The following is a 24,307-nucleotide window of genomic DNA, read 5'->3' as shown; positions in this document are numbered from 1 at the left end:
ACCATGCCACCGGTGGGATCCGAACCCATGACCTCCGAATATCGCGTCCGGTGCTCTTACCAACTGAGCTATGGCGACGGCTATCTAATCTGCTGCTTTCGTGATTATTTATGTTTTGCGTGTAAGCGAACCTTGAGAGTGTTCACCAGTGCCACCCTCGTTCATAGCGGTGGACGTAGCACGTCCTGTAATACCGCAAGTGTGACGTCTAACGGCGAGGGCGGAAACTGTGCGAGAGCCCTCTTATGCTACCTATAGAATCAAGACTGCCAGAACCGAGACCCCCTTAAGCTACTAGCAGACAAGGCAAATGAAGTGAGGGGATCGTTTGACAAACATATTAAGGAACCCAACAGTCACCGAAATCAAGGTGCATATAGGAATGCTTCTTTTTTTATAGCTAGTGCCAATCAATTAGTTTAAAAAAAATTACTTATAAAGCAGCAGAAAAGACAACAATGGCGCCGGTGGGATCGAACCCACGGCCTCCGAATATCGCGTCCGGTGCTCTTACCAACTGAGCTACGGTGACGGCAGTCTAATCTGCTGCTTTCGTGGGTATTTATGATTTGCGTGTAAGCGAACCTTGAGAGTGTTCACCCGCGCCACCCTCGTCCATAGCGGTGGACGTAGCACATCCTGTAATACCGCAAGTGTGACGTAGAACGTCATCTAACGGCGAGGGTGGAAACTGTGCGAGAGCCCTCTTAAGCTACCTATGGCATCAAGACTGCCAGAACCGAGAGCCCCGTTAAGCTATTAGCAGACAATGCAAATGAAGTGAGGGGCTCGTTTGACAAACATATTAAGGAAACCAACAGTCACCGAAAACAAGGTGCATAGGGGAATGCTTCTTGTTTTTTATATCCAGTGCCAAGCAATTAGGTTTTTTGAAAATTTCTTATAAAGCAGCAGAAGAAACAACCATGCCGAAGGTGGGATCCGAAGCCCAGACCTCCGAATATTGCGTCCGGTGCTCTTGCCAACTTAGCTACAGCCACGGCTGTCTAATCTGCTGCTTTCGTGGATATTTATGTTTTGCGTGTAAGCGAACCTTGAGAGTGTTCACAAGCGCCACCCTCGTTCATAGCAGTGGACGTAGCACGTCCAGTAATACCGCAAGTGTGACGTAGAACGTCATCTAACGGCGAGGGCGGAAACTGTGCGAGAGCCCTCTTATGCTACCTATGACATCAAGACTGCCAGAACCGAGACCCCCATTAAGCTATTAGCAGACAAGGCAAATGAGGTGAGGGGCTCGTTTGACACACATATTAAGGAAGCCAAAAGTCACCGAAATCAAGGTGCATAGGGGAATGCTTCTTTTTTATATCTAGTGCCAATCAATTAGTTTTTTTAAAGAAAATTACTTATAAAGCAGCAGAAAAAACAACCATGCCACCGGTGGGATCCGAACCCACGACCTCCGAATATCGCGTCCGGTTCTCTTACCAACTGAGCTATGGCGACGGCTATCTAAACTGCTGCTTTCGTGATTATTTATGTTTTGCGTGTAAGCGAACCTTGAGAGTGTTCACCAGTGCCACCCTCGTTCATATCGGTGGACGTAGCACGTCCTGTAATACCGCAAGTGTGACGTAGAACGTCATCTAACGGCGAGGTCGGAAACGGTGCGAGAGCCCTCTCATTCGACCTATGGCATTAAGACTGCCAGAACCGAGACCCCCGTTAAGCTATTAGCAGACAAGGCAAATGAAGTGAGGGGATCGTTTGACAAACATATTAAGGAAGCCAGCAGTCACCAAAATCAAGGTACATTGGGGAATGCTTCTTTTTATATCTAGTGCCAATCAATTAGTTTTTAAAGAAAATTACTTATAAATCAGCAGAAAAAACAACCATTCCGAAGGTGGGTATCCCACCCACGACCTCCGAATATCTCGTCCGGTGCTCTTACCAACTGAGCTACGGCGACGGCTGTCTAATCTGCTGCTTTCGTGGGTATTTATGTTTTGCGTGTAAGCGAACCTGGAGAGTGTTCACCCGCGCCACCCTCATCCATAGCGGTGGACGTAGCACATCCTGTAATACCGCAAGTGTGACGTAGAACGTCATCTAGCGGCGAGGGCGGAAACTGTGCGAGGGCCCTCTTATGCTACCTATGGCATGAAGACCGCCAGAACCGAGACCCAGTTTAAGCTATTAGCAGAAAAGGGAAATGAAGTGAGGGGCTCGTTTGATAAACATATTAAGGAAACCAACAGTCACTGAAATCAAGGTGCATAGGGGAATGCTTCTTTTTTATATCCAGTGCCAATCAATTAGCTTTTTTTAAAGAAAATTACTTATAAAACAGCAGAAAAGACAACCATGCCACCGGTGGGATTCGAACCCACGATCTCTGAATATCGCCTCTGGTGCTCTTACCAACTGAGCTACGGCGACGGCTGTCTAATCTGCTGTGTTCGTGGGTATTTATGTTTTGCGTGTAAGCGAACCTTGAGAGTGTTCACCATCGCCACCCTCGTCCATAGCGGTGGACGTAGCACGTCCTGTAATACCGCAAGTGTGACGTAGAACCTCATCTAACGGCGAGGGCGGAAACTGTGCGAGAGCCCTATTATGCTACCTATGGCATCTAGACTGTCAGAACCGAGACCCCCGTTAAGCTATTTGCAGAAAAGGCAAATGAAGTGAGGGGCTCGTTTGACAAACATATTAAGGAAGCCAACAGTCACCGAAATCAAGGTGCATAGAGGAATGCTTCTTTTTTATATCTAGTGCCAATCAATCAGTTTTTTTAAAGAAAATTATAAAGCAGCAGAAAAAACAACCATGCCGCCGGTGGCATCCGAACCCACGACCTCAGAATATCTCGTGCGGTGCTCTTACCAACTGAGCTACGGCGACGGCTGTCTAATCTTCTGCTTTCGTGGGTATTTATGTTTTGCGTGTAAGCGAACATTGAGTGTGTTCACCAGCGCAACCCTCGTCCATAGCGGTGGACGTAGCACGTCCTGTAATACCGCAAGTGTGACGTAGAACGTCATCTAATGGCGAGGGAGGAAACTGTGCGAGAGACCTCTTATGCTACCTATGGCATCAAGACTGCCAGAACCGAGAGCCCCGTTAAGCTATTAGCAGACAAGGCAAATGAAGTGAGGGGCTCGGTCGACAAACATATTAAGGAAGCCAACAGTCCCCGAAAACAAGGTGCATAGAGGAATGCTTCTTGTTTTTATATCTAGTGCCAATCAATTAGTTTTTTAAACAAAATTACTCATAAAGAAGCAGAAAAAACAACCATGCCGCCGGTGGGATCCGAGCCCACTACCTCCGAATATCGCGTCCGGTGCTCTTACCAACTGAGCTACGGCGACGGTTGTCTAATCTCTGCTTTTGTGGGTATTTATGTTTTGCGTGTAAGCGATCCTTGAGAGTGTTCCCCAGCGCCACCCTCGTCCATAGCGGTGGACGTAGCACGTCCTGTAATACCGCAAGTGTGACGTAGAACGTCATCTAAAGGCGAAGGCGGAAACTGTGCGAGAGCCCTCTTATGCTACCTATGGCATCAAGACTTCCAGAACCGAGACCCCCTTTAAGCTATTAGCAGACAAGGCAAATGAAGTGAGGGGCTCGTTTGACAAACATATTAAGGAAACCAACAGTCACAGAAATCAAGGTGCATAGAGGAATGCTTCTTTTTTTATACCTAGTGCCAATCAATTAGATTTAAAAAAAATTACTTATAAAGAAGCAGAAAAGACAACAATGGCGCCGGTGGGATCGAACCCACGACCTCCGAATATCGCATCCGATGCTCTTACCAACTGAGCTACGGTGACGGCTGTCTAATCTGCTGCTTTCGTGGGTATTTATGTTTCGCGTGTAAGCGAACCTTGAGAGTGTTCACCAGCGCCACCCTCGTCCATAGCGGTGGACGTAGCACGTCCTGTAATACCGCAAGTGTGACGTAGAACGTCATCTAACAGCGAGGGCGGAAACTGTGCGAGAGCCCTCTTATGCTACCTATGGCATCAAGACTGCCAGAACCGAGACCCCCTTTAAGCTATTAGTAGACAAGGCAAATGAAGTGAGGGGCTCGTTTGACAAACATATTAAGGAAACCAACAGTCACCGAAATCAAGGTGCATAGGGGAATGCTTCTTTTTTTATATCTAGTGCCAATCAATTAGTTTTTTAAAGAATATTACTTATAAAGCAGCAGAAAAAAAAACATTCCGAAGGTGAGATCCGAACCCACGACCTCCGAATATCGCGTCCGGTGCTTTACCAACTGAGCTACGGCGACGGCTGTCTAATTTGCTGCTTTCTTGGGTATTTGTGTTTTGCGTGCAAGCGTGCCTTGAGAGTGTTCACCCTGCCACCCTCGTCCATAGCGGTGGACGTAGCACATCCTGTAATATCGCAAGTGTGACGTTGAACGTCATCTAACGGCGAGGGCGGAAAATATGCGAGAGCCCTCTTATACTACCTATGGCATCAAGACTGCCAGAACCGAGAGCCCCGTTAAGCTATTAGCAGACAAGGCAAATGAAGTGAGGGGCTCGTATGACAAACATATTAAGGAAGCCAACAGTCACCGAAAACAAGGTGCATAGGAGAATGCTTCTTGTTTTTTATATCCAGTGCCAAGCAAATAGTTTTTTGAAAATTGCTTATAAAGCAGCACAAGAAACAACCATGCCGAAGGTGGATCCGGACCCACGACCTCCGAATATTGCGCCCGGTGCTCTTACCAACTTAGCTACGGCCACGGATGTCTAATCTGCTGCTTTCGTGGATATTTATGTTTTGCGTGTAAGCGAACCTTGAGAGTGTTCACAAGCGCCACCCTCGTCCATAGCGGTGGACGTAGCACGTCCTGTAATATCGCAAGTGTGACAAAGAACGTCACCTAACGGCGAGGACGGAAACTGTTAGAGAGCCCTCATATGCTACCTAAGGCATCAAGACTGCCAGAACCGAGACCCCCGTTAAGCTATTAGCAGACAAGGCAAATGAGGATAGGGGCTCGTTTGACAAACATGTTAAGGAAGCCAACAGTCACCGAAATCAAGTTGCATAGGGGAATGCTTCGTTTTTTATATCTAGTGCCAATCAATTAGTTTTTTTAAAGAAAATTACTTATAAAGCAGCACAAAAAACAACCATGCCGCCGGTGGGATCCGAACCAACGACCTCCGAATATGGCGTCCGGTGCGCTTATCATCTGAGCTATGGCGACGGCTGTCTAATCTGCTGCTTTTGTGGGTATTTATGTTTTGCGTGTAAGCGAACCTTGAGAGTGTTCACCCGCGCCACCCTCGTCCATAGCGGTGGACGTTGCACGTCCTGTAATACCGCAAGTGTGACGTCTAACGGCGAGGGCGGAAACTGTGCGAGAGCCCTTTTGTGCTACCTATGGCATCAAGACTGTCAGAACCGAGACCCCCTTTAAGCTATTAGCAGACAAGGCAAATGAGGTGAGGGGCTCGTTTGACAAACATATTAAGGAAACCAACAGTCACCGAAATCAAGGTGCATAGGGGAATGCTTCTTTTTTATATGCAGTGCCAATCAATTAGCTTTTTGTAAAAAAAAATTACTTAAGAACAGCAGAAAAAACATCCATGCCACCGGTGGGATTCGAACCCACGACCTCCGAATATCGCGTCCGGTGCTCTTACCAACTGAGCTACGGTGACGGCTGTCTAATGTGCTGCTTTCGTGGGTATTTATGTTTTGCGTGTAAGCGAACCTTGAGAGTGTTCACCCGCGCCACCCTCGTCCATAGCGGTGGACGTAGCACATCCTGTAATACCACAAGTGTGACGTAGAACGTCATCTAACGGCGAGGGCGGAAACTGTGCGAGAGCCCTCTTATGCTACCTATGGCATCAAGACTGCCAGAACCGAGACCCCCTTTAAGCTATTAGCAGACAAGGGAAATGAAGTGAGGGGCTCGTTTGACAAACATATTAAGGAAACCAACACTCACCGAAATCAAGGTGCATAGGGGAATGCTTCTTTTTTTATATCCAGTGCCAATCAATTAGCTTTTGTTAAAGAAAATTACTTATAGAACAGGCGAAAAAAACCATGCCACCGGTGGGATTCGAGCCCACAACCTCCGTATATCGCGTCCGGTGCTCTTACCAACTGAGCTACGGCGACGGCTGTCTAATCTGCTGCTTCCGTGGGTATTTATGTTTTGCGTGTAAGCGAACCTTGAGAGTGTTCACCAGCGCCACCCTCGTCCATAGCGGTGGACGTAGCACGTCCTGTAATACCGCAAGTGTGACGTAGAACGTCATATAAAGGCGAGGGCGGAAACTGTGCGAGAGCCCTCTTATGCTAGCTATGACATCAAGACTGCCAGAACCGAGACCCTCTTTAAGCTATTAGCAGACAAGGCAAAGGAGGTGAGGGGCTCGTTTGACAAACATATTAAGGAAACCAACAGTCACCGAAATCAAGGTGCATAGGGGAATGCTTCTTTTTTTATATCTAGTGCCAATCAATTAGTTTTTTAGAGAAAATTACCTATAATGCAGCAGAAAGAACAACCATGCAACCGGTGGGATCCGAACCCACGACCTCCGAATATCGCGTCCGGTGCTCTTACCAACTGAGCTACGGACACGGCTATCTAATCTGCTGCTTTCGTGGGTATTTATGTTTTGTGTGGAAGCGAACCTTGAGAGTGTTCACCAGCGCCACCCTCGTCCATAGCGGTGGACGTAGCACGTCCTGTAATTCCGCAAGTATGAAGTAGAACGTCATCTAACACCGAGGGCGGAAACTGTGCGAGAGCACTCTTATGCTACCTATGGCATCAAGACTGCCAGAACCGAGACCCCGGTTAAGCTATTAGCAGACAAGGCAAATCAAGGGAGCGGCTCGTTTGACAAACATATGAAGGAAGCCAACAGTCACCGAAATCAAGGTGCATATAGGAATGCTTCTTTTTTATATCTAGTGCCAATCAATCAGTTTTTTTAAAGAAAATTACTTATAAAGCAGCAGAAAATACAACCATGCCGCTTGTGGGATCCGAGCCCACGACCTCCGAATATCACGTCCGGTGCTCTTACCAACTGAGCTACGGTGACGGCTGTCTAATCTGCTGCTTTGGTGGGTATTTATGTTTTGCGTGTAAGCGAACCTTGAGAGTGTTTACCCGCGCCACCCTCGTCCATAGCGGTGGACGTAGCACATCCTGTAATACCGCAAGTGTGACGTAGAACGTCATCTAACGGCGAGGGCGGAAACTGTGCGAGAGCCCTCTTATGCTACCTATGGCATCAAGACTGCCAGAACCGAGACCCCCTTTAAGCTATTAGCAGACAAGGGAAATGAGGTGAGGGGCTCGTTTGACAAACATATTAAGGAAGCCAACAGTCACCGAAATCAAGGTGCATATGAGAATGCATCTTTTTTTATATCTAGTGCCAATCAATTAGTTTTTTAAAGAAAATTACTTATGAAGCAGCAGAAAAAACAACCATGCCACCGGTGCGATCCGAACCCACGACCTCCGAATATCGCGTCCGGTGCTCTTACCAACTGAGCTACGGTGACGGCTGTCTAATCTGCTGCTATCGTGGGTATTTATGTTTTGCGTGTAAGCGAACCTTGAGAGTGTGTAACCAGCGCCACCCTCGTCCATAGCGGTGGACGTAGCACGTCCTGTAATACCGCAAATGTGACGTAGAACGTCATCTAACGGCGAGGGCGGAAACTGTGCGAGAGCCCTCTTATGCTACCTATAGCATCAAGACTGCCAGAACCGAGACCCCCTTTAGGCTATTAGCAGACAAGGGAAATGAAGTGAGGGGCTCGTTTGACAAACATAATAAGGAAACCAACAGTCACCGAAATCAAGGTGCATAGGGGAATGCTTCTTTTTTTATATCCAGTGCCAATCAATTAGCTTTTTGTAAAAAAAATTACTTAAGAACAGCAGAAAAAACATCCATGCCACCGGTGGGATTCGAACCCACGACCTCCGAATATCGCGTCCGGTGCTCTTACCAACTGAGCTACGGTGACGGCTGTCTAATGTGCTGCTTTCGTGGGTATTTATGTTTTGCGTGTAAGCGAACCTTGAGAGTGTTCACCAGCGCCACCCTCGTCCATAGCGGTGGACGTAGCACGTCCTGTAATACCGCAAGTGTGACGTAGAACGTCATCTAAAGGCGAGGGCGGAAACTGCGAGAGCCCTCTTATGCTAGCTATGGCATCAAGACTGCCAGAACCGAGACCCTCTTTAAGCTATTAGCAGACAAGGCAAATGAGGTGAGGGGCTCGTTTGACAATCATATTAAGGAAACCAACAGTCACCGAAATCAAAGTGCATAGGGGAATGCTTCTTTTTTTTATATCTAGTGCCAATCAATTAGTTTTTTAAAGAATATTACTTATAAAGCAGCAGACAAAACAACCATGCAACCGGTGGGATCCGAACCCACGTCCTCCGAATATCGCGTCCGGTGCTCTTACCAACTGAGCTATGGCGACGGCTATCTAATCTGCTGCTTTCGTGGGTATTTATGTTTTGTGTGGAAGCGAACCTTGAGAGTGTTCACTAGCGCCACCCTCGTCCATAGCGGTGGACGTAGCACGTCCTGTAATTCCGCAAGTGTGAAGTAGAACGTCATCTAACGCCGAGGGCGGAAACTGTGCGAGAGCCCTCTTGTGCTACCTATGGCATCAAGACTGTCAGAGCCGAGACCCCCTTTAAGCTATTAGCAGACAAGGCAAATGAGGTGAGGGGATCGTTTGACAAACATATTAAGGAAACCGACAGTCACCGAAATCAAGGTGCATAGGAGAATGCTTCTTTTTTTATATCTAGTGCCAATCAATTAGTTTTTTAGAGAAAATTACCTATAATGCAGCAGAAAGAACAACCATGCAACCGGTGGGATCCGAACCCACGACCTCCGAATATCGCGTCCGGTGCTCTTACCAACTGAGCTACGGACACGGCTGTCTAATCTGCTGCTTTGGTGGGTATTTATGTTTTGCGTGTAAGCGAACCTTGAGAGTGTTTACCCGCGCCACCCTCGTCCATAGCGGTGGACGTAGCACATCCTGTAATACCGCAAGTGTGACGTAGAACGTCATCTAACGGCGAGGGCGGAAACTGTGCGAGAGCCCTCTTATGCTACCTATGGCATCAAGACTGCCAGAACCGAGACCCCCTTTAATCTATTAGCAGACAAGGGAAATGAGGTGAGGGGCTCGTTTGACAAACATATTAAGGAAGCCAACAGTCACCGAAATCAAGGTGCATATGAGAATGCATCTTTTTTTATATCTAGTGCCAATCAATTAGTTTTTTAAAGAAAATTACTTATGAAGCAGCAGAAAAAACAACGATGCCACCGGTGCGATCCGAACCCACGACCTCCGAATATCGCGTACGGTGCTCTTACCAACTGAGCTACGGTGACGGCTGTCTAATCTGCTGCTTTCGTGGGTATTTATGTTTCGCGTGTAAGCGAACCTTGAGAGTGTTCACCAGCGCCACCCTCGTCCATAGCGGTGGACGTAGCACGTCCTGTAATACCGCAAGTGTGACGTAGAACGTCATCTAACAGCGAGGGCGGAAACTGTGCGAGAGCCCTCTTATGCTACCTATGGCATCAAGACTGCCAGAACCGAGACCCCCTTTAAGCTATTAGTAGACAAGGCAAATGAAGTGAGGGGCTCGTTTGACAAACATATTAAGGAAACCAACAGTCACCGAAATCAAGGTGCATAGGGGAATGCTTCTTTTTTTATATCTAGTGCCAATCAATTAGTTTTTTAAAGAATATTACTTATAAAGCAGCAGAAAAAAAAACATTCCGAAGGTGAGATCCGAACCCACGACCTCCGAATATCGCGTCCGGTGCTTTACCAACTGAGCTACGGCGACGGCTGTCTAATTTGCTGCTTTCTTGGGTATTTGTGTTTTGCGTGCAAGCGTGCCTTGAGAGTGTTCACCCTGCCACCCTCGTCCATAGCGGTGGACGTAGCACATCCTGTAATATCGCAAGTGTGACGTTGAACGTCATCTAACGGCGAGGGCGGAAAATATGCGAGAGCCCTCTTATACTACCTATGGCATCAAGACTGCCAGAACCGAGAGCCCCGTTAAGCTATTAGCAGACAAGGCAAATGAAGTGAGGGGCTCGTATGACAAACATATTAAGGAAGCCAACAGTCACCGAAAACAAGGTGCATAGGAGAATGCTTCTTGTTTTTTATATCCAGTGCCAAGCAAATAGTTTTTTGAAAATTGCTTATAAAGCAGCACAAGAAACAACCATGCCGAAGGTGGGATCCGGACCCACGACCTCCGAATATTGCGCCCGGTGCTCTTACCAACTTAGCTACGGCCACGGATGTCTAATCTGCTGCTTTCGTGGATATTTATGTTTTGCGTGTAAGCGAACCTTGAGAGTGTTCACAAGCGCCACCCTCGTCCATAGCGGTGGACGTAGCACGTCCTGTAATATCGCAAGTGTGACAAAGAACGTCACCTAACGGCGAGGACGGAAACTGTTAGAGAGCCCTCATATGCTACCTAAGGCATCAAGACTGCCAGAACCGAGACCCCCGTTAAGCTATTAGCAGACAAGGCAAATGAGGATAGGGGCTCGTTTGACAAACATGTTAAGGAAGCCAACAGTCACCGAAATCAAGTTGCATAGGGGAATGCTTCGTTTTTTATATCTAGTGCCAATCAATTAGTTTTTTTAAAGAAAATTACTTATAAAGCAGCACAAAAAACAACCATGCCGCCGGTGGGATCCGAACCAACGACCTCCGAATATGGCGTCCGGTGCGCTTATCATCTGAGCTATGGCGACGGCTGTCTAATCTGCTGCTTTTGTGGGTATTTATGTTTTGCGTGTAAGCGAACCTTGAGAGTGTTCACCCGCGCCACCCTCGTCCATAGCGGTGGACGTTGCACGTCCTGTAATACCGCAAGTGTGACGTCTAACGGCGAGGGCGGAAACTGTGCGAGAGCCCTTTTGTGCTACCTATGGCATCAAGACTGTCAGAACCGAGACCCCCTTTAAGCTATTAGCAGACAAGGCAAATGAGGTGAGGGGCTCGTTTGACAAACATATTAAGGAAACCAACAGTCACCGAAATCAAGGTGCATAGGGGAATGCTTCTTTTTTATATGCAGTGCCAATCAATTAGCTTTTTGTAAAAAAAAATTACTTAAGAACAGCAGAAAAAACATCCATGCCACCGGTGGGATTCGAACCCACGACCTCCGAATATCGCGTCCGGTGCTCTTACCAACTGAGCTACGGTGACGGCTGTCTAATGTGCTGCTTTCGTGGGTATTTATGTTTTGCGTGTAAGCGAACCTTGAGAGTGTTCACCCGCGCCACCCTCGTCCATAGCGGTGGACGTAGCACATCCTGTAATACCACAAGTGTGACGTAGAACGTCATCTAACGGCGAGGGCGGAAACTGTGCGAGAGCCCTCTTATGCTACCTATGGCATCAAGACTGCCAGAACCGAGACGCCCTTTAAGCTATTAGCAGACAAGGGAAATGAAGTGAGGGGCTCGTTTGACAAACATATTAAGGAAACCAACACTCACCGAAATCAAGGTGCATAGGGGAATGCTTCTTTTTTTATATCCAGTGCCAATCAATTAGCTTTTTTTAAAGAAAATTACTTATAGAACAGGCGAAAAAAACCATGCCACCGGTGGGATTCGAGCCCACAACCTCCGTATATCGCGTCCGGTGCTCTTACCAACTGAGCTACGGCGACGGCTGTCTAATCTGCTGCTTCCGTGGGTATTTATGTTTTGCGTGTAAGCGAACCTTGAGAGTGTTCACCAGCGCCACCCTCGTCCATAGCGGTGGACGTAGCACGTCCTGTAATACCGCAAGTGTGACGTAGAACGTCATATAAAGGCGAGGGCGGAAACTGTGCGAGAGCCCTCTTATGCTAGCTATGACATCAAGACTGCCAGAACCGAGACCCTCTTTAAGCTATTAGCAGACAAGGCAAAGGAGGTGAGGGGCTCGTTTGACAAACATATTAAGGAAACCAACAGTCACCGAAATCAAGGTGCATAGGGGAATGCTTCTTTTTTTATATCTAGTGCCAATCAATTAGTTTTTTAGAGAAAATTACCTATAATGCAGCAGAAAGAACAACCATGCAACCGGTGGGATCCGAACCCACGACCTCCGAATATCGCGTCCGGTGCTCTTACCAACTGAGCTACGGACACGGCTATCTAATCTGCTGCTTTCGTGGGTATTTATGTTTTGTGTGGAAGCGAACCTTGAGAGTGTTCACCAGCGCCACCCTCGTCCATAGCGGTGGACGTAGCACGTCCTGTAATTCCGCAAGTATGAAGTAGAACGTCATCTAACACCGAGGGCGGAAACTGTGCGAGAGCACTCTTATGCTACCTATGGCATCAAGACTGCCAGAACCGAGACCCCGGTTAAGCTATTAGCAGACAAGGCAAATCAAGGGAGCGGCTCGTTTGACAAACATATGAAGGAAGCCAACAGTCACCGAAATCAAGGTGCATATAGGAATGCTTCTTTTTTATATCTAGTGCCAATCAATCAGTTTTTTTAAAGAAAATTACTTATAAAGCAGCAGAAAATACAACCATGCCGCTTGTGGGATCCGAGCCCACGACCTCCGAATATCACGTCCGGTGCTCTTACCAACTGAGCTACGGTGACGGCTGTCTAATCTGCTGCTTTGGTGGGTATTTATGTTTTGCGTGTAAGCGAACCTTGAGAGTGTTTACCCGCGCCACCCTCGTCCATAGCGGTGGACGTAGCACATCCTGTAATACCGCAAGTGTGACGTAGAACGTCATCTAACGGCGAGGGCGGAAACTGTGCGAGAGCCCTCTTATGCTACCTATGGCATCAAGACTGCCAGAACCGAGACCCCCTTTAAGCTATTAGCAGACAAGGGAAATGAGGTGAGGGGCTCGTTTGACAAACATATTAAGGAAGCCAACAGTCACCGAAATCAAGGTGCATATGAGAATGCATCTTTTTTTATATCTAGTGCCAATCAATTAGTTTTTTAAAGAAAATTACTTATGAAGCAGCAGAAAAAACAACCATGCCACCGGTGCGATCCGAACCCACGACCTCCGAATATCGCGTCCGGTGCTCTTACCAACTGAGCTACGGTGACGGCTGTCTAATCTGCTGCTATCGTGGGTATTTATGTTTTGCGTGTAAGCGAACCTTGAGAGTGTGTAACCAGCGCCACCCTCGTCCATAGCGGTGGACGTAGCACGTCCTGTAATACCGCAAATGTGACGTAGAACGTCATCTAACGGCGAGGGCGGAAACTGTGCGAGAGCCCTCTTATGCTACCTATAGCATCAAGACTGCCAGAACCGAGACCCCCTTTAGGCTATTAGCAGACAAGGGAAATGAAGTGAGGGGCTCGTTTGACAAACATATTAAGGAAACCAACAGTCACCGAAATCAAGGTGCATAGGGGAATGCTTCTTTTTTTATATCCAGTGCCAATCAATTAGCTTTTTGTAAAAAAAATTACTTAAGAACAGCAGAAAAAACATCCATGCCACCGGTGGGATTCGAACCCACGACCTCCGAATATCGCGTCCGGTGCTCTTACCAACTGAGCTACGGTGACGGCTGTCTAATGTGCTGCTTTCGTGGGTATTTATGTTTTGCGTGTAAGCGAACCTTGAGAGTGTTCACCAGCGCCACCCTCGTCCATAGCGGTGGACGTAGCACGTCCTGTAATACCGCAAGTGTGACGTAGAACGTCATCTAAAGGCGAGGGCGGAAACTGCGAGAGCCCTCTTATGCTAGCTATGGCATCAAGACTGCCAGAACCGAGACCCTCTTTAAGCTATTAGCAGACAAGGCAAATGAGGTGAGGGGCTCGTTTGACAATCATATTAAGGAAACCAACAGTCACCGAAATTAAAGTGCATAGGGGAATGCTTCTTTTTTTTATATCTAGTGCCAATCAATTAGTTTTTTAAAGAATATTACTTATAAAGCAGCAGACAAAACAACCATGCAACCGGTGGGATCCGAACCCACGTCCTCCGAATATCGCGTCCGGTGCTCTTACCAACTGAGCTATGGCGACGGCTATCTAATCTGCTGCTTTCGTGGGTATTTATGTTTTGTGTGGAAGCGAACCTTGAGAGTGTTCACTAGCGCCACCCTCGTCCATAGCGGTGGACGTAGCACGTCCTGTAATTCCGCAAGTGTGAAGTAGAACGTCATCTAACGCCGAGGGCGGAAACTGTGCGAGAGCCCTCTTGTGCTACCTATGGCATCAAGACTGTCAGAGCCGAGACCCCCTTTAAGCTATTAGCAGACAAGGCAAATGAGGTGAGGGGATCGTTTGACAAACATATTAAGGAAACCGACAGTCACCGAAATCAAGGTGCATAGGAGAATGCTTCTTTTTTTATATCCAGTGCCAATCAATTAGCTTTTTGTAATGAAAATTTCTTATAGAACTGCAGAAAAAACATCCATGCCACCGGTGGGATTCGAACCCACGACCTCCGAATATCGCGTCCGGTGCTCTTACCAACTGAGCTACGGTGACGGCTGTCTAATCTGCTGCTTTGGTGGGTATTTATGTTTTCCGTGTAAGCGAACCTTGAGAGTGTTCACCCGCGCCACCCTCGTCCATAGCGGTGGACGTAGCACATCCTGTAATACCGCAAGTGTGACGTAGAACGTCATCTAACGGCGAGGGCGGAAACTGTGCGAGAGCCCTCTGATGCTACCTATGGCATCAAGACTGCCAGAACCGAGACCCCCTTTAAGCTATTAGCAGACAAGGGAAATGAGGTGAGGGGCTCGTTTGACAAACATATTAAGGAGGCCAACAGTCACCGAAATCAAGGTGCATATGGGAATGCTTCTTTTTTTATATCTAGTGCCAATCAATTAGCTTTTTGTAAAGAAAATTACTCATAAAACAGCAGAAAAAACATCCATGCCACCGTTGGGATTTGAACCCACGACCTCCGAATATCGCGTCCGGTGCTCTTAGCAACTGAGCTACGGTGACGTCTGTCTAATCTGCTGCTTTCGTGGGTATTTATGTTTTGCGTGTAAGCGAACCTTGAGAGTGTTCTCCCGCGCCACCCTCGTCCATTGCGGTGGACGTAGCACATCCTGTAATACCGCAATTGTGACGTAGAACGTCATCTAACGGCGAGGGCGGAAACTGTGCGAGAGCCCTCTTATGCTATCTATGGCATCTAGACTGCCAGAACCGAGACCCCCGTTAAGCTATTAGCAGAAAAGGCAAATGAAGTGAGGGGCTCGTTTGACACATTAAGGAAGCCAACAGTCACCGAAATCAAGGTGCATAGGGGAAAGCTTCTTTTTTATATCTAGTGCCAATCAATTAGTTTTTTTAAATAAAACTACTTATAAAGCAGCAGAAAAAACAACTATGCCGCCGGTGGGATCCGAACCCACGACCTCCGAATATCGCGTCGGGTGCTTTACCAACTGATCTACGGCGACGGCTGTCTAATTTGCTGCTTTCGTGGGTATTTATGTTTTGTGTGCAAGCGAACCTTGAGAGTGCTCACCAGCGCCACCCTCGTCCATAGCGGTGGACGTAGCACGTCCTGTAATACCGCAAGTGTGACGTAAAACGTCATCTAACGGTGAGGGCGGAAACTGCGAGAGTCCTCTTATGCTAGGTATGGCACCAAGACTGCCATTACCGAGACCCTCGTTAAGCTATTAGCAGACAAGGCAAATGAGGTGAGGGGCTCGTTTGACAAACATATTAAGGAAGTCAACAGTCACCGAAAACAAGGTGCATAGGGGAATGCTTTTTGTTTTTTATATCCATTGTCAAGCAATTATTTTTTTTTGAAAATTGCTTATAAAGCAGCAGAAGGAACAACCATGCCGAAGGTGGGATCCGAACCCACGACCTAAGAATATTGCGTCCGGTGCTCTTACCAACTTAGCTACGGCCACGGCTGTCGAATCTGCTGCTATCGTGGATATTTATGTTTTGCGTGTATGCGAACCTTGAGAGTGTTCACAAGCGCCACCCTCGTCCATAGCGGTGGACGTAGCACGTCCTGTAATACTGCTAGTGTGACGTAGAACATCATCTAATGCCGAGGGAGGAAACTGTGCGAGAGACCTCTTATGCTACCTATGGCATCAAGACTTCCAGAACCGAGAGCCCCGTTAAGCTACTAGCAGACAAGGCAAATGAAGTGAGGGGCTCGTTTGACACACATGTTAAGGAAGCCAACAGTCACCGAAAACAAGGTGCATAGGGGAATGCTTCTTGTTTTTTGTATCCAGTGCCAAGCAATTAGTTTTTTGAAAAATGCTTATAAAGCAGCAGAAGAAACAACCATGCCGAAGGTGGGATCCGAACCCACGACCTCCGAATATTGCGTCCGGTGCTCTTACCAACTTAGCTACGGCCACGGCTGTCTAATCTGCTGCTTTCGTGGATATTTATGTTTTCCGTGTAAGCGAACCTTGAGAGTGTTCACAAGCGCCACCCTCGTCCATAGCGGTCGACGTAGCACGTCCTGTAATACCGCAAGTGTGAAGTAGAACGTCATCTAACGGCGAGGACGGAAACTCTGCGATAGCCCTCTGATGCTACCTATGGCATCAAGACTGCCGGAACCGAGACCCCCGTTAAGCTATTAGCAGACAAGGCAAATGAGGTGAGGGGCTCGTTTGACAAACATATTAAGGAAGCCAATAGTCACCGAAATCAAGGTGCATAGGGGAATGCTTCTTTTTTATATCTAGTGCCAATCAATTAGTTTTTTTAAAGAAAATTACTTATAAAGCAGCAGAAAAAACAACCATGGCACCGGTGGGATCCGAACCCACGACCTCCGAATATCGCGTCCGGTGCTCTTACCAACTGAGCTATGGCGACGGCTATCTAATCTGCTGCTTCCGTGATTATTTATGTTTTGCGTGTAAGCGAACCTTGAGAGTGTTCACCAGTGCCACCCTCGTTCATAGCGGAGGACGTAGCACGTCCTGTAATACCGCAAGTGTGACGTCTAACAGCGAGGGCGGAAACTGTGCGAGAGCCCTCTTATGCTACCTATGGCATCAAGACTGCCAGAACCGAGACCCCCTTTAAGCTATTAGCAGACAAGGCAAACGAAGTGAATGGATCGTTTGACAAACATATTAAGGAAACCAACAGTCACCGAAATCAAGGTGCATAGAGGAATGCTTCTTTTTTATAGCTAGTGCCAATCAATTAGTTTAAAAAAATACTTATAAAGCAGCAGAAAAGACAGCAATGGCGCCGGTGGGATCGAACCAACGACCTCCGAATATCGCGTCCGGTGCTCTTACCAACTGAGCTACGGCGACGGCTGTCTAATCTGCTGCTTTCGTCGGTATTTTCGTTTTGCGTGTAAGCGAACCTTGAGAGTGTTCACCCGCGCCACCCTCGTCCACAGCGGTGGACGTAGCACATCCGGTAATACCGCAAGTGTGACGTAGAATGTCATCTAACGGCGAGGGCGGAAACTGTGCGAGAGCCCTCTTATGCTACCTATGGCATCAAGGCTACCAGAACCGAGAGCCCCGTTAAGCTATTAGCAGACAATGCAAATGAAGTGAGGGGCTCGTTTGACAAACATATTAAGGAAGCCAACAGTCACTGAAATCAAGGTGCATAGAGGAATGCTTCTTTTTTATATCTAGTGCCAATCAATTAGTTTTTAAAGATATTTATTTATAAAGCAGCAGGAAAAACAACCATGCTGCCGGTGGGATCCGAGCCCACGACCTCCGAATATCTCGTCCGGTGCTCTTACCAACTGAGCTACGGCGACGGCTGTCTAATCTGCTGCTTTCGTGGGTATTTATGTTTTGCGTGTAAGCGAACCTTGAGAGTGTTCACCAGCGCCACCCTCGTCCATATACGGTGGACGTAGCACGTCCTGTAATACCGCAAGTGTGACGTAGAACATCATCTAATGCCGAGGGAGGAAACTGTGCGAGAGACCTCTTATGCTACCTATGGCATCAAGACTTCCAGAACCGAGAGCCCCGTTAAGCTACTAGCAGACAAGGCAAATGAAGTGAGGGGCTCGTTTGAAACACATGTTAAGGAAGCCAACAGTCACCGAAAACAAGGTGCATAGGGGAATGCTTCTTGTTTTTTGTATCCAGTGCCAAGCAATTAGTTTTTTGAAAAATGCTTATAAAGCAGCAGAAGAAACAACCATGCCGAAGGTGGGATCCGAACCCACGACCTCCGAATATTGCGTCCGGTGCTCTTACCAACTTAGCTACGGCCACGGCTGTCTAATCTGCTGCTTTCGTGGATATTTATGTTTTCCGTGTAAGCGAACCTTGAGAGTGTTCACAAGCGCCACCCTCGTCCATAGCGGTGGACGTAGCACGTCCTGTAATACCGGAATTGTGACGTAGAACGTCATCTAACGGCGAGGGCGGAAACTGTGCGAGAGCCCTCTTATGCTACCTATGGCATCAAGACTGCCAGAACCGAGACCCCCGTTAAGCTATTAGCAGACAAGGCAAATGAAGTGAGGGGCTCGTTTGACAAATATATTAAGGAAGCCAACCGTCACCGAAATCAAGGTGCATAGGGGAATGCTTCTTTTTTATATCTAGTGCCAATCAAGTAGTTTTTTAAAGAAAATTACTCATAAAGAAGCTGAAAAAACAACCATGCCGCCGGTGGGATCTGAGCCTACTACCTCCGAATATCGCGTCCGGTGCTCTTACCAACTGAGCTACGGTGACGGTTGTCTAATCTCTGCTTTTTTGGGTATTTATGTTTTGCGTGTAAGCGAACCTTGAGAGTGTTCACCCGCGCCACCCTCGTCCATAGCGGTGGACGTAGCTCGTCCTGTAATACCGCAAGTGTGACGTACAACGTCATCTAACGGCGAGGGCGGAAACTGTGCGAGAGCCCTCTTATGCTATCTATGGCATCTAGACTGCCAGAACCGAGACCCCCGTTAAGCTATTAGCAGAAAAGGCAAATGAAGTGAGGGGCTCGTTTGACACATTAAGGAAGCCAACAGTCACCGAAATCAAGGTGCATAGGGGAAAGCTTCTTTTTTATATCTAGTGCCAATCAATTAGTTTTTTTAAATAAAACTACTTATAAAGCAGCAGAAAAAACAACTATGCCGCCGGTGGGATCCGAACCCACGACCTCCGAATATCGCGTCGGGTGCTTTACCAACTGATCTACGGCGACGGCTGTCTAATTTGCTGCTTTCGTGGGTATTTATGTTTTGTGTGCAAGCGAACCTTGAGAGTGCTCACCAGCGCCACCCTCGTCCATAGCGGTGGACGTAGCACGTCCTGTAATACCGCAAGTGTGACGTCTAACGGCGAGGGCGGAAACTGTGCGAGAGCCCTCTTATGCTAGCTGTGGCATCAAGACTGCCAGAACCGAGAACCACGTTAAGCTATTAGCAGACAAGGCAAATGAGGTGAGGGGCTCGTTTGACAAACATATTAAGGAAGTCAACAGTCACCGAAACAAGGTGCATAGGGGAATGCTTTTTGTTTTTTATATCCAGTGTCAAGCAATTATTTTTTTTGAAAATTGCTTATAAAGCAGCAGAAGGAACAACCATGCCGAAGGTGGGATCCGAACCCACGACCTAAGAATATTGCGTCCGGTGCTCTTACCAACTTAGCTACGGCCACGGCTGTCGAATCTGCTGCTATCGTGGATATTTATGTTTTGCGTGTATGCGAACCTTGAGAGTGTTCACAAGCGCCACCCTCGTCCATAGCGGTGGACGTAGCACGTCCTGTAATACTGCTAGTGTGACGTAGAACATCATCTAATGCCGAGGGAGGAAACTGTGCGAGAGACCTCTTATGCTACCTATGGCATCAAGACTTCCAGAACCGAGAGCCCCGTTAAGCTACTAGCAGACAAGGCAAATGAAGTGAGGGGCTCGTTTGAAACACATGTTAAGGAAGCCAACAGTCACCGAAAACAAGGTGCATAGGGGAATGCTTCTTGTTTTTTGTATCCAGTGCCAAGCAATTAGTTTTTTGAAAAATGCTTATAAAGCAGCAGAAGAAACAACCATGCCGAAGGTGGGATCCGAACCCACGACCTCCGAATATTGCGTCCGGTGCTCTTACCAACTTAGCTACGGCCACGGCTGTCTAATCTGCTGCTTTCGTGGAAATTTATGTTTTCCGTGTAAGCGAACCTTGAGAGTGTTCACAAGCGCCACCCTCGTCCATAGCGGTGGACGTAGCACGTCCTGTAATACCGCAAGTGTGACATAGAACGTCATCTAACGGCGAGGACGGAAACTCTGCGATAGCCCTCTGATGCTACCTATGGCATCAAGACTGCCGGAACCGAGACCCCCGTTAAGCTATTAGCAGACAAGGCAAATGAGGTGAGGGGCTCGTTTGACAAACATATTAAGGAAGCCAATAGTCACCGAAATCAAGGTGCATAGGGGAATGCTTCTTTTTTATATCTAGTGCCAATCAATTAGTTTTTTTAAAGAAAATTACTTATAAAGCAGCAGAAAAAACAACCATGGCACCGGTGGGATCCGAACCCACGACCTCCGAATATCGCGTCCGGTGCTCTTACCAACTGAGCTACGGCGACGGCTGTCTAATCTGCTGCTTTCGTCGGTATTTTCGTTTTGCGTGTAAGCGAACCTTGAGAGTGTTCACCCGCGCCACCCTCGTCCACAGCGGTGGACGTAGCACATCCGGTAATACCGCAAGTGTGACGTAGAACGTCATCTAACGGCGAGGGCGGAAACTGTGCGAGAGCCCTCTTATGCTACCTATGGCATCAAGGCTACCAGAACCGAGAGCCCCGTTAAGCTATTAGCAGACAATGCAAATGAAGTGAGGGGCTCGTTTGACAAACATATTAAGGAAGCCAGCAGTCACTGAAATCAAGGTGCATAGAGGAATGCTTCTTTTTTATATCTAGTGCCAATCAATTAGTTTTTAAAGATATTTATTTATAAAGCAGCAGGAAAAACAACCATGCTGCCGGTGGGATCCGAGCCCACGACCTCCGAATATCTCGTCCGGTGCTCTTACCAACTGAGCTACGGCGACGGCTGTCTAATCTGCTGCTTTCGTGGGTATTTATGTTTTGCGTGTAAGCGAACCTTGAGAGTGTTCACCAGCGCCACCCTCGTCCATAGCGGTGGACGTAGCACGTCCTGTAATACCGCAAGTGTGACGTAGAACGTCATCTAAGTTCGAGGGAGGAAACTGTGCGAGCGACCTCTTATGCTACCTATGGCATCAAGACTGCCAGAACCGAGAGCCCCGTTAAGCTATTAGCAGACAAGGCAAATGAAGTGAGGGGCTCGTTTGACAAACATATTAAGGAAGCCAACAGTCACTGAAATCAAGGTGCATAGAGGAATGCTTCTTTTTTATATCTAGTGCCAATCAATTAGTTTTTAAAGATATTTATTTATAAAGCAGCAGGAAAAACAACCATGCTGCCGGTGGGATCCGAGCCCACGACCTCCGAATATCTCGTCCGGTGCTCTTACCAACTGAGCTACGGCGACGGCTGTCTAATCTGCTGCTTTCGTGGGTATTTATGTTTTGCGTGTAAGCGAACCTTGAGAGTGTTCACCAGCGCCACCCTCGTCCATAGCGGTGGACGTAGCACGTCCTGTAATACCGCAAGTGTGACGTAGAACGTCATCTAAGTTCGAGGGAGGAAACTGTGCGAGCGACCTCTTATGCTACCTATGGCATCAAGACTGCCAGAACCGAGAGCCCCGTTAAGCTATTAGCAGACAAGGCAAATGAAGTGAGGGGCTCGTTTGACAAACATATTAAGGAAGCCAACAGTCACCGAAAACAAGGTGCATAGGGGAATGCTTCTTGTTTTTTATATCCAGTGCCAAGCAATTACTTTTTTTGAAAATTGCTTATAAAGCAGCAGAAGAAACAACCATGCCGAATGTGGGATCCGAACCCACGACCTCCGAATATTGCGTCAGGTGCTCTTACCAACTTAGCTACGGCCACGGCTGTCTAATCTGCTGCTTTCGTGGATATTTGTGTTTTGCGTGTAAGCGAACCTTGAGAGTGTTCACAAGCGCCACCCTCGTCCATAGCGGTGGACGTAGCACGTCCTCTAATACCGCAAGTGTGACGTAGAACGTCATCTAACGGCGAGGGCGGAAACTGTGCGAGAGCCCTCTTATGCTACCTATGGCATCAAGACTGCCAGAACCGAGACCCCCGTTAAGCTATTAGCAGACAAGGCAAATGAAGTGAGGGGCTCGTTTGACAAATATATTAAGGAAGCCAACCGTCACCGAAATCAAGGTGCATAGGGGAATGCTTCTTTTTTATATCTAGTGCCAATCAAGTAGTTTTTTAAAGAAAATTACTCATAAAGAAGCTGAAAAAACAACCATGCCGCCGGTGGGATCTGAGCCTACTACCTCCGAATATCGCGTCCGGTGCTCTTACCAACTGAGCTACGGTGATGGTTGTCTAATCTCTGCTTTTGTGGGTATTTATGTTTTGCGTGTAAGCGAACCTTGAGAGTGTTCACCCGCGCCACCCTCGTCCATAGCGGTGGACGTAGCTCGTCCTGTAATACCGCAAGTGTGACGTACAACGTCATCTAACGGCGAGGGCGGAAACTGTGCGAGAGCCCTCTTATGCTATCTATGGCATCTAGACTGCCAGAACCGAGACCCCCGTTAAGCTATTAGCAGAAAAGGCAAATGAAGTGAGGGGCTCGTTTGACACATTAAGGAAGCCAACAGTCACCGAAATCAAGGTGCATAGGGGAAAGCTTCTTTTTTATATCTAGTGCCAATCAATTAGTTTTTTTAAATAAAACTACTTATAAAGCAGCAGAAAAAACAACTATGCCGCCGGTGGGATCCGAACCCACGACCTCCGAATATCGCGTCGGGTGCTTTACCAACTGATCTACGGCGACGGCTGTCTAATTTGCTGCTTTCGTGGGTATTTATGTTTTGTGTGCAAGCGAACCTTGAGAGTGCTCACCAGCGCCACCCTCGTCCATAGCGGTGGACGTAGCACGTCCTGTAATACCGCAAGTGTGACGTCTAACGGCGAGGGCGGAAACTGTGCGAGAGCCCTCTTATGCTAGCTGTGGCATCAAGACTGCCAGAACCGAGAACCACGTTAAGCTATTAGCAGACAAGGCAAATGAGGTGAGGGGCTCGTTTGACAAACATATTAAGGAAGTCAACAGTCACCGAAAACAAGGTGCATAGGGGAATGCTTTTTGTTTTTTATATCCAGTGTCAAGCAATTATTTTTTTTGAAAATTGCTTATAAAGCAGCAGAAGGAACAACCATGCCGAAGGTGGGATCCGAACCCACGACCTAAGAATATTGCGTCCGGTGCTCTTACCAACTTAGCTACGGCCACGGCTGTCGAATCTGCTGCTATCGTGGATATTTATGTTTTGCGTGTATGCGAACCTTGAGAGTGTTCACAAGCGCCACCCTCGTCCATAGCGGTGGACGTAGCACGTCCTGTAATACTGCTAGTGTGACGTAGAACATCATCTAATGCCGAGGGAGGAAACTGTGCGAGAGACCTCTTATGCTACCTATGGCATCAAGACTTCCAGAACCGAGAGCCCCGTTAAGCTACTAGCAGACAAGGCAAATGAAGTGAGGGGCTCGTTTGACACACATGTTAAGGAAGCCAACAGTCACCGAAAACAAGGTGCATAGGGGAATGCTTCTTGTTTTTTGTATCCAGTGCCAAGCAATTAGTTTTTTGAAAAATGCTTATAAAGCAGCAGAAGAAACAACCATGCCGAAGGTGGGATCCGAACCCACGACCTCCGAATATTGCGTCCGGTGCTCTTACCAACTTAGCTACGGCCACGGCTGTTTAATCTGCTGCTTTCGTGGATATTTATGTTTTCCGTGTAAGCGAACATTGAGAGTGTTCACAAGCGCCACCCTCGTCCATAGCGGTGGACGTAGCACGTCCTGTAATACCGCAAGTGTGACATAGAACGTCATCTAACGGCGAGGACGGAAACTCTGCGATAGCCCTCTGATGCTACCTATGGCATCAAGACTGCCGGAACCGAGACCCCCGTTAAGCTATTAGCAGACAATGCAAATGAAGTGAGGGGCTCGTTTGACAAACATATTAAGGAAGCCAACAGTCACTGAAATCAAGGTACATAGAGGAATGCTTCTTTTTTATATCTAGTGCCAATCAATTAGTTTTTAAAGATATTTATTTATAAAGCAGCAGGAAAAACAACCATGCTGCCGGTGGGATCCGAGCCCACGA

The 24,307-nt window shown here is 47.6% G+C and overlaps 5 non-coding genes across 5 annotated transcripts; all 5 read right to left on the bottom strand.

The window, feature by feature from the left end:
* Positions 1 to 5,595: 5,595 nt before the first annotated feature.
* TRNAS-CGA (transfer RNA serine (anticodon CGA)) lies at positions 5,596 to 5,669 on the bottom strand. The gene has a single exon. It is a non-coding gene; the product is annotated as a tRNA-Ser (tRNA).
* A 2,273-nt stretch (positions 5,670 to 7,942) lies between these two features.
* Positions 7,943 to 8,016, bottom strand: TRNAS-CGA (transfer RNA serine (anticodon CGA)). Its single transcript has one exon. It is a non-coding gene; the product is annotated as a tRNA-Ser (tRNA).
* A 3,196-nt stretch (positions 8,017 to 11,212) lies between these two features.
* On the bottom strand, positions 11,213 to 11,286 carry TRNAS-CGA (transfer RNA serine (anticodon CGA)). Its single transcript has one exon. It is a non-coding gene; the product is annotated as a tRNA-Ser (tRNA).
* A 2,273-nt stretch (positions 11,287 to 13,559) lies between these two features.
* Positions 13,560 to 13,633, bottom strand: TRNAS-CGA (transfer RNA serine (anticodon CGA)). The gene has a single exon. It is a non-coding gene; the product is annotated as a tRNA-Ser (tRNA).
* An 865-nt stretch (positions 13,634 to 14,498) lies between these two features.
* Positions 14,499 to 14,572, bottom strand: TRNAS-CGA (transfer RNA serine (anticodon CGA)). Its single transcript has one exon. It is a non-coding gene; the product is annotated as a tRNA-Ser (tRNA).
* Positions 14,573 to 24,307: the final 9,735 nt, after the last annotated feature.

This window comes from Amblyomma americanum, chromosome 3, assembly GCF_052857255.1.
Source record: "Amblyomma americanum isolate KBUSLIRL-KWMA chromosome 3, ASM5285725v1, whole genome shotgun sequence".
Lineage (NCBI taxonomy): Eukaryota > Metazoa > Arthropoda > Arachnida > Ixodida > Ixodidae > Amblyomma > Amblyomma americanum.
Note: the sequence above shows the minus strand (reverse complement) of the source record. Positions and strands in the feature narration are given on the sequence as shown.